Source organism: Theropithecus gelada, chromosome 10, assembly GCF_003255815.1.
Source record: "Theropithecus gelada isolate Dixy chromosome 10, Tgel_1.0, whole genome shotgun sequence".
Classification (NCBI taxonomy): domain Eukaryota; kingdom Metazoa; phylum Chordata; class Mammalia; order Primates; family Cercopithecidae; genus Theropithecus; species Theropithecus gelada.
The window spans coordinates 49,231,456-49,246,766 of NC_037678.1; the positions used below are offsets into that span (position 1 = coordinate 49,231,456).

Below are 15,311 nucleotides of genomic sequence, written 5' to 3' on the forward strand. Positions count from 1 at the left end.
AAAAAAAAAAAAAAAAAAAAAAAAAAAAAGAAATACGGGTCCTGGCCGGGTGTGGTGGCTCACACCTGTAATCCCAGCACTTTGGGAGGCTGAGGCGGGCAGATCATTTGAGGTCAGGAGTTCAAGACCAACCTGACCAAGAAAGTGAAACCCCCAACTCTACTAAAAATACAAAAATTAGCTGCACTTGGTGGTGCACCTGTAATTCCAGCTACTTGGGAGGCTGAGGCAGGAGAATCGCTTGAACCTGGGAGGCGGAGGTTGCAGTGAGCTAGATTGTGCCTCTGCACTGCAGCCTGGGCGACAGGGTGAGACTTGGTCTCAAAAAAAAAAAAAAAAAAAAAAAAGAAAGAAAAGAAAAGAAATGCGAGTTCTTAGGCCTCACCCCACTCACCCCAGACCTATTGAATCTGCATTTTTAACAAGATCCTCAGGTGATGAGTAGGCACAGTTAAGTCTGAGAAACCCTGTTGTAGATATTCCACAGCAGAAGGGAGAAAATATTCCTCCAAACAGATCAATCTTTAATAGGGAGGAAGTATTTCCTAGAAAGAGCATAAAGGATTGCAGAGGCCCTGGATTGGGGTTTACATTCTTCCATCAGTTTCATGACTTGAGCCAGGGACTTAACCTTTCTTGGCCTTGGTTTCCTTATCTGTAAAATGGGCATATGTGAGTGTCTACAGCACTGTGGTTGTGAGAATGAAAGAATATAATAGGGACGGGCTTCTTTGCAGGTTACTTGAGACAGAACAAGCACTGAAGATCATAGTTATTATGATACTGATGTTATTAAGGAGTCATTGCCCCCCGTGGAAACTCAAATTACCGTTCAACCCTTTACTGGTTATATTGGATTTAAGCGTCAGCAACCCCATCTGTAAACTGGAACAATAGTATTCATTCTTTATGATTTATATGAATATTAAATGAGACACTACAATATATCTGACCAGTACGCCTTAAAACAGTCAAGGTCATCCAAAAACAAACAAAAACAAAAAAAGCCTGAGAAGATATTACAGCCAACAGGAGTCCAAGGAGATGCGGCAAGTAGATGTGTTGTGATATTCTGGGTGTGAGCCTGGAACAGGAAAATGACATAGGGAAACACTAAGGAAATCTGAATAGAGCATGGATTTTAGTTCATAATAACATATCAGTGCTGGTCCACTTATTGTGACCAATTTCCGGTACTAATGTAAGATGTTACAAATAGGGGAAACTGGGTGTGGGGCATGTGGGGGCTCTTTGAACAAGCATCTCAATTTTTCCATATATTTAAAATTGTTCTGGCTGGGCATGATGGCTCATGCCTGTAATCCCAGAACTTTAGGAGGCCAAGGTGGGCGGATCACCTGAGCTCAGGAGTTCGAGACCAGTCTGGTCAACGTGGTGAAACCCCCTCTCTACTGAAAATACAAAAATTAGCTGGGCATGGTGGCACATGCCTGTAATCCCAGCTACTTGGGAGGCTGAGACAGGAGAATTGCTTGAACCTGGAAGGTGGAGGTTGCAGTGAGCCGAGATCATGCCGTTGCACTGGAGCCTGGGGACACAGTGACTCTGTTCCCACTGTCTGCCCCCCCGCAAAGCAAATATATCTACACATACATAAATAAAGAACTGTCCTAAGCAATGAAGCATATTTAAAATAGATAAGAGATAATTTGGCCGGGCACGGCGGTTTATGCCTGTAATTCCAGCATTTTGGCAGGCCGAGATGGGAGGAATACTTGAGGCCACCAGTTCGAGACTAGCCTGGTCAACATAGTGAGGACCCCATCTCTATTTAAAAAAAAAAAAAAAAAGCAAGAAAAAAGAAAGAGATAATGCATGAGAAGCCTCAGCAAGGGTGGCCAACCTTTTCCTTCTGTGACTATTCCAGTTTTAGGACTGACAGTTTTATGTCCCAGGAAATCCCCCAGTCTCAGGCCAACTGGGATTATTGCTCACTCCAACCTTGACACAGAGTCCGGCACAACTCAGCATCCCAATCAATGTTGTTGGATTCATTCCCTGGTGGTGAGCTCAGCAAATGCTCTGGAAGGCTCGTGGTTAGAGGTGGATAAGAGAAGCTGTGAGTTCTGACTTTGTGAGTTCTGACCTCCTCAAGGACAAGCAAACTGAGGCAGGGAATTTACTCACTGCCCCGACAAATACTATTGAGCTTCTGCTATGTGCCAGGGACTGTCCTCTATGCTGGCATAAAAGGGAGCTAGGAACACAAAGGTCAATAAAGTCTTGGCCTGAAGGATCCTAGATCTAATAGCAGACCTAAAACTTAGACAACAGTAATAACAAAAATTAAAATGACAATGGCAAGCATAGCCACCAGCAAGCCAGAATGTAGGAATAATTGCACTCAATTTTTTTCAGATTGAGAAGTTGAGGTCTGGAGAACTCAGGCAGCTTGTCCAAGCGAACACAGATGCAGGGCCTACCCCACCTCTGCCCCTCTTCCATGCCTGGTGATTGCCCCATTACTCACTGCTGTCTCTCATGTCTACAAGACAAAGAAGAGAGAAAGAGAGGACTAGAGGCGCAGCTGTTACATTATAGGAGCTTCAGAAGGACGAACTACCCCAAGTTGGGTGAAATAAGAAAGGACTTCCTGGAAGAGATAGAATCTAAGTGAAACCTTGAAGGCTACCTGGGGATCCTTCACAGGAGTGTCCAGCAGTTTCCCCCGTGCAATCCCCACTGAGTTTCTTTGTCTTTGGAAATAACCTGTGGAGAATATTTTGAAAGGACAATGATGTAGGGCTCATTGCACATTGTACAGTAATTTTTTCAAAAATCACCTTGTTTTAGTGGCTGGGCACAGTGGCTCACGCCTGTAATCCCAGCACTTTGGGAGGTTGAGGTGGGCGGATCACGAGGTCAGGAGATCATTCTAACACGGTGAAACTCCGTGTCTACTAAAAAATATACAAAAAATTAGCCAGGCGTGGTGGCTGGTGCCTGTAGTCCCAGCTATTCGGGAGGCTGAGGCAGGAGAATGGCGTGAACCTGGGAGGTGGAGCTTGCAGTGAGCCGAGATTGAGCCACTGCACTCCAGCCTGGGCGACAGAGCAAGACTCTGTCTCAAAATAAATAAATAAATAAATAAATAAATAAATAAATAAATATAAAAAAGAAAAGAAAAATCACCTTGTTTTATCCTAGCATTCCTGCATTGGCTGCTCTTCCCCCCGCCAGGCATCAGCATTTATTGCTTCTGGAGAGGGATGATCACACCAAAAATGAAAGAAAAGGAATTGGAGTTGAACAAATGCAGGTTTTGCAAAAGCAGGATTCCTGAGAAAACTCAGGCCAAGGAACCGGCGTGACTGAAGTGCAGGTGTGCCCTGCTGGGCCTGAGCAGGCACACACTGGGATCTGGGGGCAGATGAGAGCTGCAGCGGGGCTGGGAAGTGAGCTGCTGCCTGGTGTTCCAGAGGAAGGGGAGATGATACAAATCCTAAAAGTTTGGCATGGCTTTAGGAGTAGCAATAACCTGCATCCCTTCCCTCAGCGGTGCCCAGGAGAGCAGCGAGTCCCCCAGCTTTCCTGGGCTCCAGGGCAGGAGGGGAGGATTGGCAGCACGGTGGCTGAGAGCAGCGTCTCAGCAGATGGGCCTGAAGGTCATTCCAGGGCCAGCTTCGCGGGCATTTGACCTGTGCAATGGCACAGCGCCCTGTGCTTGACTTCATGCACTTTGCCATCTTGAAATTCCTATTAATATTTGAACAGGGGATCCTGAATGCTCATTTTGCACTGGACCCTGAAAATCATGTAGCTGGCTGTGGCCACCTTACAGAGCTCCCACATACCCCAGTGTGAGAAGGACGGAGCTGTCTCCCAAGTTTGAGGGCAGAATACACATGATGAGGCCTTTCAGGGTCCAAAGTGGCTCAGGAACAGCCAGTGATGCCCTGGCTCTTGACCACCAGAAAATGCTATGAGAGCTTGAGGCTGGGGACAACTCAGGCCTCTACAGCCACCTTGGCCAATGAACCCTCTTTCCCTGGCCTGAATGTGCCCACCACTCCCTGCATAGAGCCTGGTATTAGCTGTATCTCTTGGAAGAGGAAGGAGTCCTGAATTGACTAAGATGAAGTATCTGCCACTAGGATTAGGGACTGGAAATAGAAATTAAGTTCAGGTGAAGAAAATAAGAGAACATTAGATTTCTTCTGCACCCAAGCTTGTGGACTGAGCTATTTAACGGTGACAGGTGTGACACGGCTAGTTTGGTGACTATGCTGAGTTTAGTTCTTTGTCATCTGTTGTTATCTGCCAATGATTCAGAGAGAGATGATTTGGAACCCACTTCCTTAAATGTATGCATTGGCCAACACGTCTGTGCTTTGCTAAGAAGGCTTCATCAGTTCCGCCCATCACTGCAATGCATGCCTGGCTCCCGCCCAAGGTTTACAGAATGCTGACGCAGTGCTGGCCTCATCTGACCCTCATGAAAACCTGTGAGGCAAGGCTCACAGGGACTCTGGAGCAGGGCTGCTTGCCCTCAGTACTCCTGACATTTGGAGCTGTGTGCTCCTTTTTTGTGGGGGAGGGGTGGGCAGTCCCATGTACTGTAGGACATTCCACAGCATCCCTGGTGTCTATCTGCCAGATGCCAGTACCACCCCAGCCCTCCAAGTCATGACCAACCATGTCTCTAGGCACTGTCAACTGTCCCCTAGGAGGCGAAGTCACCTTTTCGATTTCAAGTTAGTGTGGGCAGTTACTACTTATTTGACCTGAGACAAGTTATTTAATCATAAAGTGCCTGATTTACTCCTTTTGGAAGAGGGAATACTAATTGTGTTACTTTTTCTAGTAGGGAGGACCCAGGAAGTCATCATAGGAGACCCTCCTTGGAAAGGCAAATAGGTCCCACCAATGTTTCCATTGTTCTCACCATCCCATGTTAGATGGAGAGCATTACGGTTTGGCAGGCTTAAGTCCTCCTCCAACCCAGCCCGTCACTCTTTTTATAATAAAACCCTTCAATTTTATGTGGAAAGAATTATGAAGACATTCTCTCTGCTCGGATAAATCATGAGGTGGAATAGGAACAATAACTTCATGGCTGATGCCCGCGACAGGTCAGCACCTTGCAAAGAGTTTGCAGGACCATGTTTGACTTCATGGCCACACTACGGTGTGTCCCTGCTCTGCAGGTGAGGAGATGGAAGGTCAGAGAGGTTTTCTAACTTCCTCACGACCACATCTCATGCTGCCTGGCCAGGGACATGGACAACATGGCATTGAGCCTGTGCTTTAGCCAGGGGAAGCACTGAAGAACCATATTCTAATCAGCAATTCATGCGTAAGCGACTCACATGACAGTTTCCCAATGTCTGCTTCAGCATACAACTAGTACTAAGGTACTTTCTAAATATTTTTTTAAGAGGGTTTCCATTTTAGCTTAAACACTTTAAAAGGCATTTTATAGCCCTACTCTACATCGAAAAGCAGTTTCAGCTGCCATGCATGGAAGGGAAATGAGTTTTTCACATTGGGAGTCAATGTTATTTAATTATCTTTGGTAATGATTAACAAGAATCGAATCTGAGCCACACGTGGTTGTTCAGCCTCTTGTACTCATTAGACGTTCAGTAACTAGGTCATGGAAGATCCTACGGGTTGGCTCACTCAGCATCCACTCACAGCTGACATCCCTGGGTATATCCCTCCTACGGTGGCTGAGAAACAACATCCTCCAGCACCAGCCTCCGCGGCAACCAAGGGTGGTCATGTGACATAGTTCTGGCCAATGAAACACACTGGGAATGGGTACTTCCCTAATGAAAAAGGCAAAACCTTGTAAGGGACTTTTAAAAAAAAAATCATGGCACTCTTTGTGGTGGTTGGTTTTATGCGTCAACATGGCAAGGCAACGGTCCCCCAATTTTCAGCCAGTAATTATCTAGGTGTTGCTGTGAAGGTGTTTTCTAGATGTGATTAAAGTCCATAAGCAATTGACTTTAAGCAAAGGAGATTATCCTCACAATGCATGCAGGGCGCATTCAATCAGTTGAAGACCTTAAGGCCCAAAGGGAGCTTTTCCTGAAGAAGACATTCTGCCTGTGGACTGACCAGTTCAGCTCCTCTCTGTGCGCTTCCAGCTTGCTGGCCAGCCCTGCAGGTGTCAGTCTTGCCCAGCCATGCCACACAACAGTATAAATCTCATTCGCTCTTGCTTTCTGTATATATGTATATGCACTTGCATGTATTTACATATATAAATACATGTAAGTATTTATGTCATACATTCCACATGTAAGTGTAAGCGTGGAATGTATGAGTGTGTGTATGTACACGCACATATATGTATATGCACACATCTATTCATATATACAATATATTATATACATATGCATAGAGAGAGAGAGAGAAGAGAGAGGTATCTCCAACTGGTTCTGTGGCTTCTCTGATAGAGTCCTGGCTGATTGCACTCTCCTTCCTCTTGCACGGTGCCTGTGAGGCATGAAGTTGCATCTACCATCACACTACAGACACAAGAACAAGACATGGAAGCTAAGGCTGACAGAGTAGAAAGAGGTGGAAAGAACATGGGTGTGTTGGCCTCACTGTGCTTACCCATCAGCTTGGACAATCTACCCTCGGACATCTTAATATCACTAAAATCAGAATGCATCTTCCAATCAATGAGATCTTACAATGAATTCAGAGCATTTTTCTTTTCGTTTTATTCATGGAAAGGGTCCTAAAGACACATCTTATAACCTGCAGTTTCTTAGATTTAATAAAATATACTAGCTACAGACCAAATACTGACTTGATTTAATCTGCTGTGTATTTTGGAGTGTCTGATTTGCTTGTGTGATTTCCCTGGCGTGAAGTTATGAAATAACCAGCCCTGGAAAGGAGACGTGGCGGGAATTCTCAGCCTTTCTTGGCAGTGCACTTCCTCTCCCTGACTCCCTTACCTTCTCTCCTGCAGCTCAGCCACCCTGTAACAAAGTGGTCACAGGCTCAACCTTTCATTTCTTAATGAAAGTTTCTTTTAAAACAAACTGAATCTTCCATATGCTTGCATTTTACCTGATGAGAAAACGCAAGCTTTCCCAAATCCTGTCACTTCTAACCCCACAGAATCCACTTGCCAAGCTTAACGCAGGTTGAAATGAGTTCTTTAAAAAGCTGATGAAAATATTATAGGAATTCAAAACCAAACTCGTTAATATCCTGATTAGACTCCCCATGTTAATTGCAGATTCTTTCAGGCGACAGAATAGGTCACTGGGCTTAATGTGATAGCGATGTTTAATAAGAGTCACATTTTGGAGCTGCAGTTCGCAGCTAAGACTTTTGCCGCCTGGCAGATGAGGTTGGGAAGTGATTTTTCTCTAGTGCTTGTGAGAAGTAACATCAGGTTCCCTGAGTATTCCCTCTGGGAAACGGAAGCCAGATTGGAAAAAGGAAACCATGAGCTCATTTGTTCCTTCCCTTCCTCAACACCCTTCTCACCCTTCCCCAAAGCCTCAGTACAGACATTTCATGTTTCCCTTCTCACACTTGCAAAAGGAGTGATTGCGATGATTCTTCCACGCAAAAGGAAATGACCCAAGGCAATTTTTCTAATAGAAGTTTTTGGGATTCCCACCATTGAGTTTTCTATCTCTTTCACCCAGGAGTCTAGGGCAGAGGGCAAAGGCAAATGCCTACAGGGTCCAGAGAGGAACATAAAGGAGGAACATAACATAAAGGAACATAAAGGAACATAAAGGAACATAAAGAACATAAAGAACATAAAGGAGTGGGGCCAGGGGCAAACTGGAGAAGTCTGATCCTGTCTTTAGGGATCCACTCTACTTAGCCTTTCCCTATTGTCCAAGTCTACACTGAAAACATCCAGAACGAGGCCCTTTCACCACTTCCGTGACTACCATCTGTGCCCAAGGCAGTGGTGGATCTCAAATCTCACTGTGCATCAGAACCAGCTCAAGGCTTGATTTGAACACAGGTTGCTGGCTCCATCCTCAGAGTTTCTGGTTTAGTAGGTCTCTGGTGAGGCCAAAAAGTTTGCTTTAAGAAAACTTTCCAGGCAATGCTGACGTTGCTTGCTTAAGAACCCCATTTTGAGAACCACTGGTCTGAGGCATGGTCATCTCTCACCCGTGTTATTGCAACAGCCTCCTAACTGGCCTCCAGGCAACTCCTCATGCCTACTCATAGTTTATTCTCAACACAGGATTCTTTAAAAATAGTACATCTGGCTGGGTGTGGTGGCTCACGCCTGTAATCCCAGCTCTTTGAGAGGTCGAGGCTGGTGGGTCACAAGGTCAGGAGTTCGAGACCAGCCTGGCTAATATGGTGAAACCCAGTCTCTACTAAAAAGAGAGGGGTTTGGTGACGGGCACCTGTAGTCCCAACTACTTGGGAGGCCGAGGCAGAATTGCTTCAACCCAGGAGGCAGAGCTCACAGTGAGTCGAGATCATGCCACTGCACTCCAGCCTGGACAACAGAGTGAGACTACGTCTCAAAAAAAAAAGAAAAAAAAAGAAACCATATTTGGCAGAGAGACCTGGAGGAGCACTCTGGGCCTCCCAACTCCCATTCAACCAGGACGTCTTCTCCCCACTTCAAAATCTGCTGAATAAATTGTTCTTCAAAGGCCTCTAATTGTGTTTTCAATCCATGATCTAGCCTCTTTTATAACTCAATGCTCTCTCTAATCAATTTGTTTCTACTTCTTTACCTCCAAGATTAGGAAACTCAGCATTTCCTAGGGAGTTTAATCAGATTTTGCAAAGCTCTAAATAAATATTTGTCCAATCAACAAAATAATGAGAATCCACAGCATAGGTGTCTCTTTTCTAGATATTGAGGGTAATATAAGAGTGAGCAGGACAAATGACATGTTTGCTCTCATGGAGCTTACGGGATAGAAGAGGGAGATACCTTCTGAGCTAAGATCTGAGTTCTGAGAAGGAGGCAGCCCCAGGAAGATCTGGGAGAGAGAATCACACACACCAGTGTAGTTAATGCAGGAGCTGAAAGAAGGAAGGAGCTCTGCCTGTTGGAAGGAGTAAAAGAAGAGGTGGTAGTGGCTGGGCTGGCACCAGACGCAGTAGGTTTTGCATGCCAGTGTTCTTGAAGGAACAGCCTGTACAAACATATCAAGTCCCCCTTTCTTATAATGCATCTGCCAGGATTTGAAAATAGCCATCAGATCTCTGCGCCTTCTCATCTTGCAGCTAAAGATCTCTCAGTGCAAACTACACAAGGAAAGGAAATAGTTGGTACACAAGCTGATTACTCCTTCATCTAGCCTGAACTAGCTTAGCACACTCGGGCTTCTTAGGCATCTCCAGTTTCGCCTCCTCGTTCCGTTTGGCTTTCAGCTTCACACACCACTCCAAACACATGTACGCCTGCATGTGTGTGTACATACACACACAAACCCTTTCAGATCCATTCTGCATTTAAAATACTTTGGGTTCTCCTCATCCCCCACAGGATCATGTGTAAATTCCTTAAAAAGCCTGCAGGGCCTCGTGTGATTAGCCCCTGCGTTCTGCCATCGTCCTTTTCATTCTTCTTGCCCTTTCCCCTCTGACCTGAGACATGCTGTATTGCATCCCAGGACCTTTGAATATGCTGCTGCCTTTGTCTTTGACACTCTTCTTTGTTCTCTCCATAGCTAATGCCCAAGCCTTAGAGGCATCTTTCTGGACCCCCAAGAATAGGCTAGGAGCTGTTTTTGTTAGATGATTCCAGAGCACTGGGGCCTCTTCATGGCTTCAGCTCAGTCCTGATGATGTGTTGTTACCTTCAGGCTTCGGCAGGGTGAGTCCCAGGCTCAGCACAGTGCGTGGCACGTGGTAGCCATGCCAGAATCTTCAGTGGGGTGCACTCCAACTCATCTGACCTTCCCCACGCTGCCTTCTGCACAGAAGGCCTCCTTGCCCTCTGGCTTCAGATGTATTCGATGAATGGGACCCCAGAGGAGGGCAGTGAAGATGGAGCCTCTGTCCTCCTGGCTCCATCCCTGCACACTTGCCTCAAGCTGGTTCCAGCCCCTGACCGAGTGTCATGGTCCCTTCTCTCCAAATGACTTTCTATTTGCAGATTCCAAACATCATACCTTCCCCTTGGCCCATCAAGCCCAGAGGTGTCAAGAGCTCTGCCGCCAGCAGGAATGGGTTCGTACCCTATCCCTGTGGTTCTCTCGCATTCCCCGACTCCACCCAGAAAAACATTCTGCTTGTCATAACCCTTATACATTTTCCTAATTCGAGTTTGCCATCTGTCTCCTTAGGGGACTCTGACTAATGCAGCAGGAATTCAGTGAATATTCATCATCTGGCTGAGGGACTGATTCCCGTTGAGCCATGGTGGCCACCTCTGCCACACACACCAGGGTCTGACACCTACTGTCCATTCTCTATGCCCGGCTCCTTCTTGCTCCTCATTCTTCTGGCTCCTGCCTGGCTTTCCTGTTGGCCCTCTTCCCCCTCCCCTCTCCCCTCAGAGGTCATGCATGTTTGGCGGTGCCACCCAGTATCAGGATTCTGGTTCCCCCTGGCCTGACTGTGCTCCCTCACTCAAATCTCCTGGCTCTCACCGGGTCCTGGAAGAAGAACCAAGCACCTCAGTTTTGTCTGCTTTTCTGGCATGTCCTCCGGTGTCCAGGAAACGATTCAGAGCTTTCCATGGCTTCTTCCTGGTTAGTTACTACCTTCCGTTCAAGCTGCCCTATTAAATTTCTCAGACCACAATGCTTTATAATTCCAGCTTCTTAAGTAGCCTTTGTTAAAAACAAAACAGAACAAAGCTTTATCACTATTCCCTACCAACTGTATTCATACTTCTCCCAAACACCTATAACCTAGGCTCATTAACACAGCCTCACTCAACACAAGCAAACATTAGTACGTCCAAAGTCTGCATACACACTTGGTAACTCTGTCCATATATTATAACCAATTGGTTATAATACAATTCACAGCAGGCTGAATTCAGAGCTGCGGTGTTTCTCCCCTTACACAGTTTGCCAGACACCCTGGCAGCTTTCCTTAGCTGTTGAGGCTTGAAAACTTCATCCCATGCAAAGTGTATGATACTGAGGCCAGGCCCTTGTGGGGAAGGATCCAGAAGGAGCCTACACACTTCAGATAAAACCCAGACAGATGTCAGATAAACATATTTGAATAAACCGAACGTCACCTTTCTCTTTAATCGCCTGCTTTGGAGGGGCCGAGACTTTCTGGACCTTATCAAAGTTCTGTCATCTTTGATTCCCTGGTCACATTTCATGCACACATTTTCTGTCTTTCTTTCTTTCTTTTTCTTTTTTTAGTGTCAAGATGATGGGGATGCAGAAGAAGGAAAGTAGAGAGGATTATAAGTTCAGGAGAAAATAAAACATACAATCTCCACCCGAATGTCCTGGCTATTATGACCTAGGAGTGACTACTGGTACAGAGGAAATAGTTCTGGTTTTCTTAGGACTGTTGGATCATATCGGACTCTTAGGCAATTCTCAGGCTCCACTAATCGTATTCATGTTTCTTTCTCTTCAGTCTGTCAGTTGAGGACTTCTCATTATTATCATTCTTAACGTTAAAGGCATTGTATTTCATACCCCTTTTATGTTTAAAAAGCCTACATATCACCTCAAATGATTGCAGGTGAACTGGTGAAATCTGAACTAGCTTTGGCTTTGATACTGTCTTACAGTTATGCAAGCACTGGAGGAAGCTTTGGAAAGGGTGCACTGGGCTTCTCCTTACATTTCCTTACACCTTCTTATGAATCTATAATTATTTCGAGCCAAAAGGTTAAAAAAAAGTGCAAAGACTATGTACAAGATAAATATGTAGAGACCAAAAAGTCTAGATCAGGAGCTGGCAAACTTATTCTGGAAAGGGGCAGATAATAAAGAAATATTTTAGGCTTTGCATACCATATGGTCTCTGTAACTCTGTCATTGTATTGTGAAAGCAGCCATAGATAATATGTAAGCAAATGGACATGGTTGTGTTCCAATAAAACTTTATTTACAAAACAGGCAGTGGGTTGGATTTGGCCTGAGGGTTTCAGTTGATCAACCCTGATCTAGAATTTTTGTAGTAAACCTTAACGTGTCCTGGAATGTTAATGATACAAATTAACATTGGCCTGGCTCTGTCCTCCCTGTCTCTCTCTCTCTCTCTTTCTTTTCCTCCAGTGGATGCCTATTAGTTATATTATTAAAAAGTAAAGTGCTTGCTATTTTTAGCTGATTTCTTGGTTTATAGAAAAGTTACAGAAAACTACCTAGAATATCTTCCAGAATTTGGCATTCTTCCTCTTCTGTTTTTCCTCCACAACCATTATCCATATAATTAGTCTAGATGCAAGGCCCACGTTTATGACCAAATCCCACATGTGGATGATTATCTGGTTAATGGCTGCAGTGTGTTTACGGTCAGCTGTGCCAGTAAATGCCAGAGTCATGAGACTGAAATTGATATGGAGGATCAGAAGAAAAGAGAAAGCAGGGCTTCCCGGAGTTAAATTCAGTCATAAATGGTTTTCAATGCTAGATCACAGAAATACAGTCCTAGGGTCTGTGTATAATCACCGCCCCCATACATCCTGCTTTGTAGGAAGCAAAGAGAAGACAGACTCTTTTATTTTTAAGTTAATTTTGCGATTAACAGGGTACAGTGAAGGTGCTTCCCAAAGCTTTGAGTTGAGGACCAAGAACTGAAATTTATAATGCTGGATTCCTGCCTCCAGCCCTGCTCTAGACAAAACAGTCTCGACAGACAGTTGCCTCTCTGGGTTTTAAAGTTCAACAGGAAAGGAGACAGAAGTTGAAGTTCTTTGGCAAATGCATTCGAGTGATGAGAAACATTCCTGGTTTATACTAAGCTGGAAACCCTTCCGACGGCAATAGTCAGACCTTGAATTTATGGTAGAACCTGATTTTCTAGTAGAAATGATACTTGCCTGGGTGATACATTCTTGGCTAAAGTCCTGAAGCTTAACATTTTCTAGAAATTATCTATAATGATGTATTTAATTGCCGATTCAATTAACTATTCACACCCTGCCACTGGTGGATATAACATTTCTAAAGTATCTATCAAGCAGGCCAGGGTTACAGCCTTCAACATGCAATTAAAAAAATTGATATTCCACCTTTAGCTACGAAAAGATTTAAGGTGACATATAAAGGACATAAATAAAAAAAAGCTAAAAAAGGGGAATAAAGCAAATATCTTAATGATAAAAATTAGAATGGTTACTGTGATTAACCATTCACTTTGTATGTGAGCTTCCTGGCAACCAATGGGAAAAAGGAACAACATAACTTTTAATGCTCTTATGATTAGAATAGAAAGATGCTAATTCCTCACCAAAGTAGAAAAGAAAATGCTTTGCTACTGATTCTGTGTGTTGAATAATCAATTATCAATGGCTTATCAATATTCATTCATTCATTGGCTAGTGCACAGGTGTTCCGGACAGTTCACATCACTCTTTCTGATCAACATTGCAGAGAGGACAAATTACTATGTCTCTATGATGTGAGTAGCTCGGGAATAAAGAGCCCAAATTACAAATGGTAAGTCTATAAATGCTGAGATTCCAACTACTTACAAACAGAGTTGGATTTATACATATCCTGCTGCATGCACAGTGCTGCATGTACGGTTTCCACGACCTTCTCAGTTTCAAATATTTTCCAGAATACGCTCTATTTCAAATATTTCTGTTTATGCAGATATTTTATAAAATGCAGCATAGATGAAGCATGCTGGGAGTTACATGCAATCTTGGAAATTTAGCAATCTCAGCACACATTTCCTCCTACTGGTCATGATGGAAGAGTGTGTTGGACTTTAAGGGTGAGCACAATTGTCAGGTTTATCTTCCCTTAATGTATAACCAGCACACATCCCAGCCCCCTGCTTTAAATGCCTCCCAAGGCTTCACTTTGCATATCTTTACCACGGGTCAGGCCCTGGTTGGCCTCTTCCCCCTTGCTTCCAAATTCACAAGTCTGCAGTCACAAAACCTTTCTGTTCCTCAAATGCAAAGTGCACTCTCGCCTTGGGCTGCTGGCCCTCGCTGCTCTCCGTGCGTGATTGACTCCTCACTGCAAAGGTCTCACCTTGGTCAGGACTTCCTTGTCCTCCTCTTTGCACTAGTTTCCACCCAGGTTTCCTAGCCTGTTCTGATGCCTTCAAAGCTCTTATACCCTGAAGTGGTCTTGTTCATTTTCTCTCCTCGAACTAGAGTCTAAGCTCTTGCAAGCAAGGACTTTCTCTGACTATTCACTGATGATTTCCCAGCCCTAGCTCAGTGCTTGTCACATAGCAAGCACTCGGTCAGTATCTATTGTATCAATGAATGAGTAAACAGGCAGTCACAGGACTCATATTGCATCTCTGGAAGATAACCCTTGTTACATCACTTGGAGGGTCTTCCAGGAAGCACTGTAGGTTTTGGACCAATGCATTTGTCATTTCTAATAAATAATAGAGTTAATGGCTCTACGTCACTAGTTACTCAGGGCCCTGAGAACTCTTTGACATTCTACAGCCAGTGTCCAGATGACGAGGGGATCTTCCTTGACTGAAGGAACAACTTGTGACCTGTATGTTCTGGTTTGATAAATTCTACCCAACAGAATGAACAAATGTGGATGGTCAAGCATGGTCTCGCTATCAGGGGCTGTGTACTTGGTGTGGTTTGAGAATATGGGCTCCCATGCACTCTCATCTATGTCTTTATCAGACTTTATAATGTCCTGCTGCATGCACAGTGCTGCATGTATGGTTTCCATGCCCTTCTCAATTTCAAATATTTTCCAGAACAGGCTATATTTCAAATATTTCCTCCTTTGATCTTTCCAAGGACATCTGAACTTACATATCATGGGAACTAATTTTCATCTCAGAGAATCTGATCATCATAATTGTAGACCTGCTAACTTTCGCCAGTTTGCAAGGCAGGTAGCGTAAGATCCTCCCAGATTACCAAAATTGTGAACAGAGGCTTGCTGATATAGGCTCCTGGGTTTCTCCTAATTCTTACTTTCTTCAAGAGTCACACATTTCCTATAAATACCTTTCTACAATAAGATATTTCGGCTCTTACTAATAATATTTCCTCCTCCAACTTGATGGCACATCTCCACGACCGAACAGTTATTCTACCACATCGTCAGAATGATGGCGCACACAGTGATGCACGGAGGGAGGCAAAGCCCTATTGGGAGGTGGATGCTGGGGGCACTTTCTAGGGACACTTAGTGACCAACTGAATCACCCCTTCCCATTAACATTGCAGCATAAAT

At 44.4% G+C, this 15,311-nt stretch overlaps 1 protein-coding gene across 5 annotated transcripts in view; it reads right to left on the reverse strand.

Annotated features, from left to right (window-relative positions):
• TSHZ2 (teashirt zinc finger homeobox 2) overlaps positions 1-15,311 on the reverse strand; it is a 508,851-nt gene that overhangs the window by 143,096 nt on the left and 350,444 nt on the right. The window lies entirely within an intron of this gene.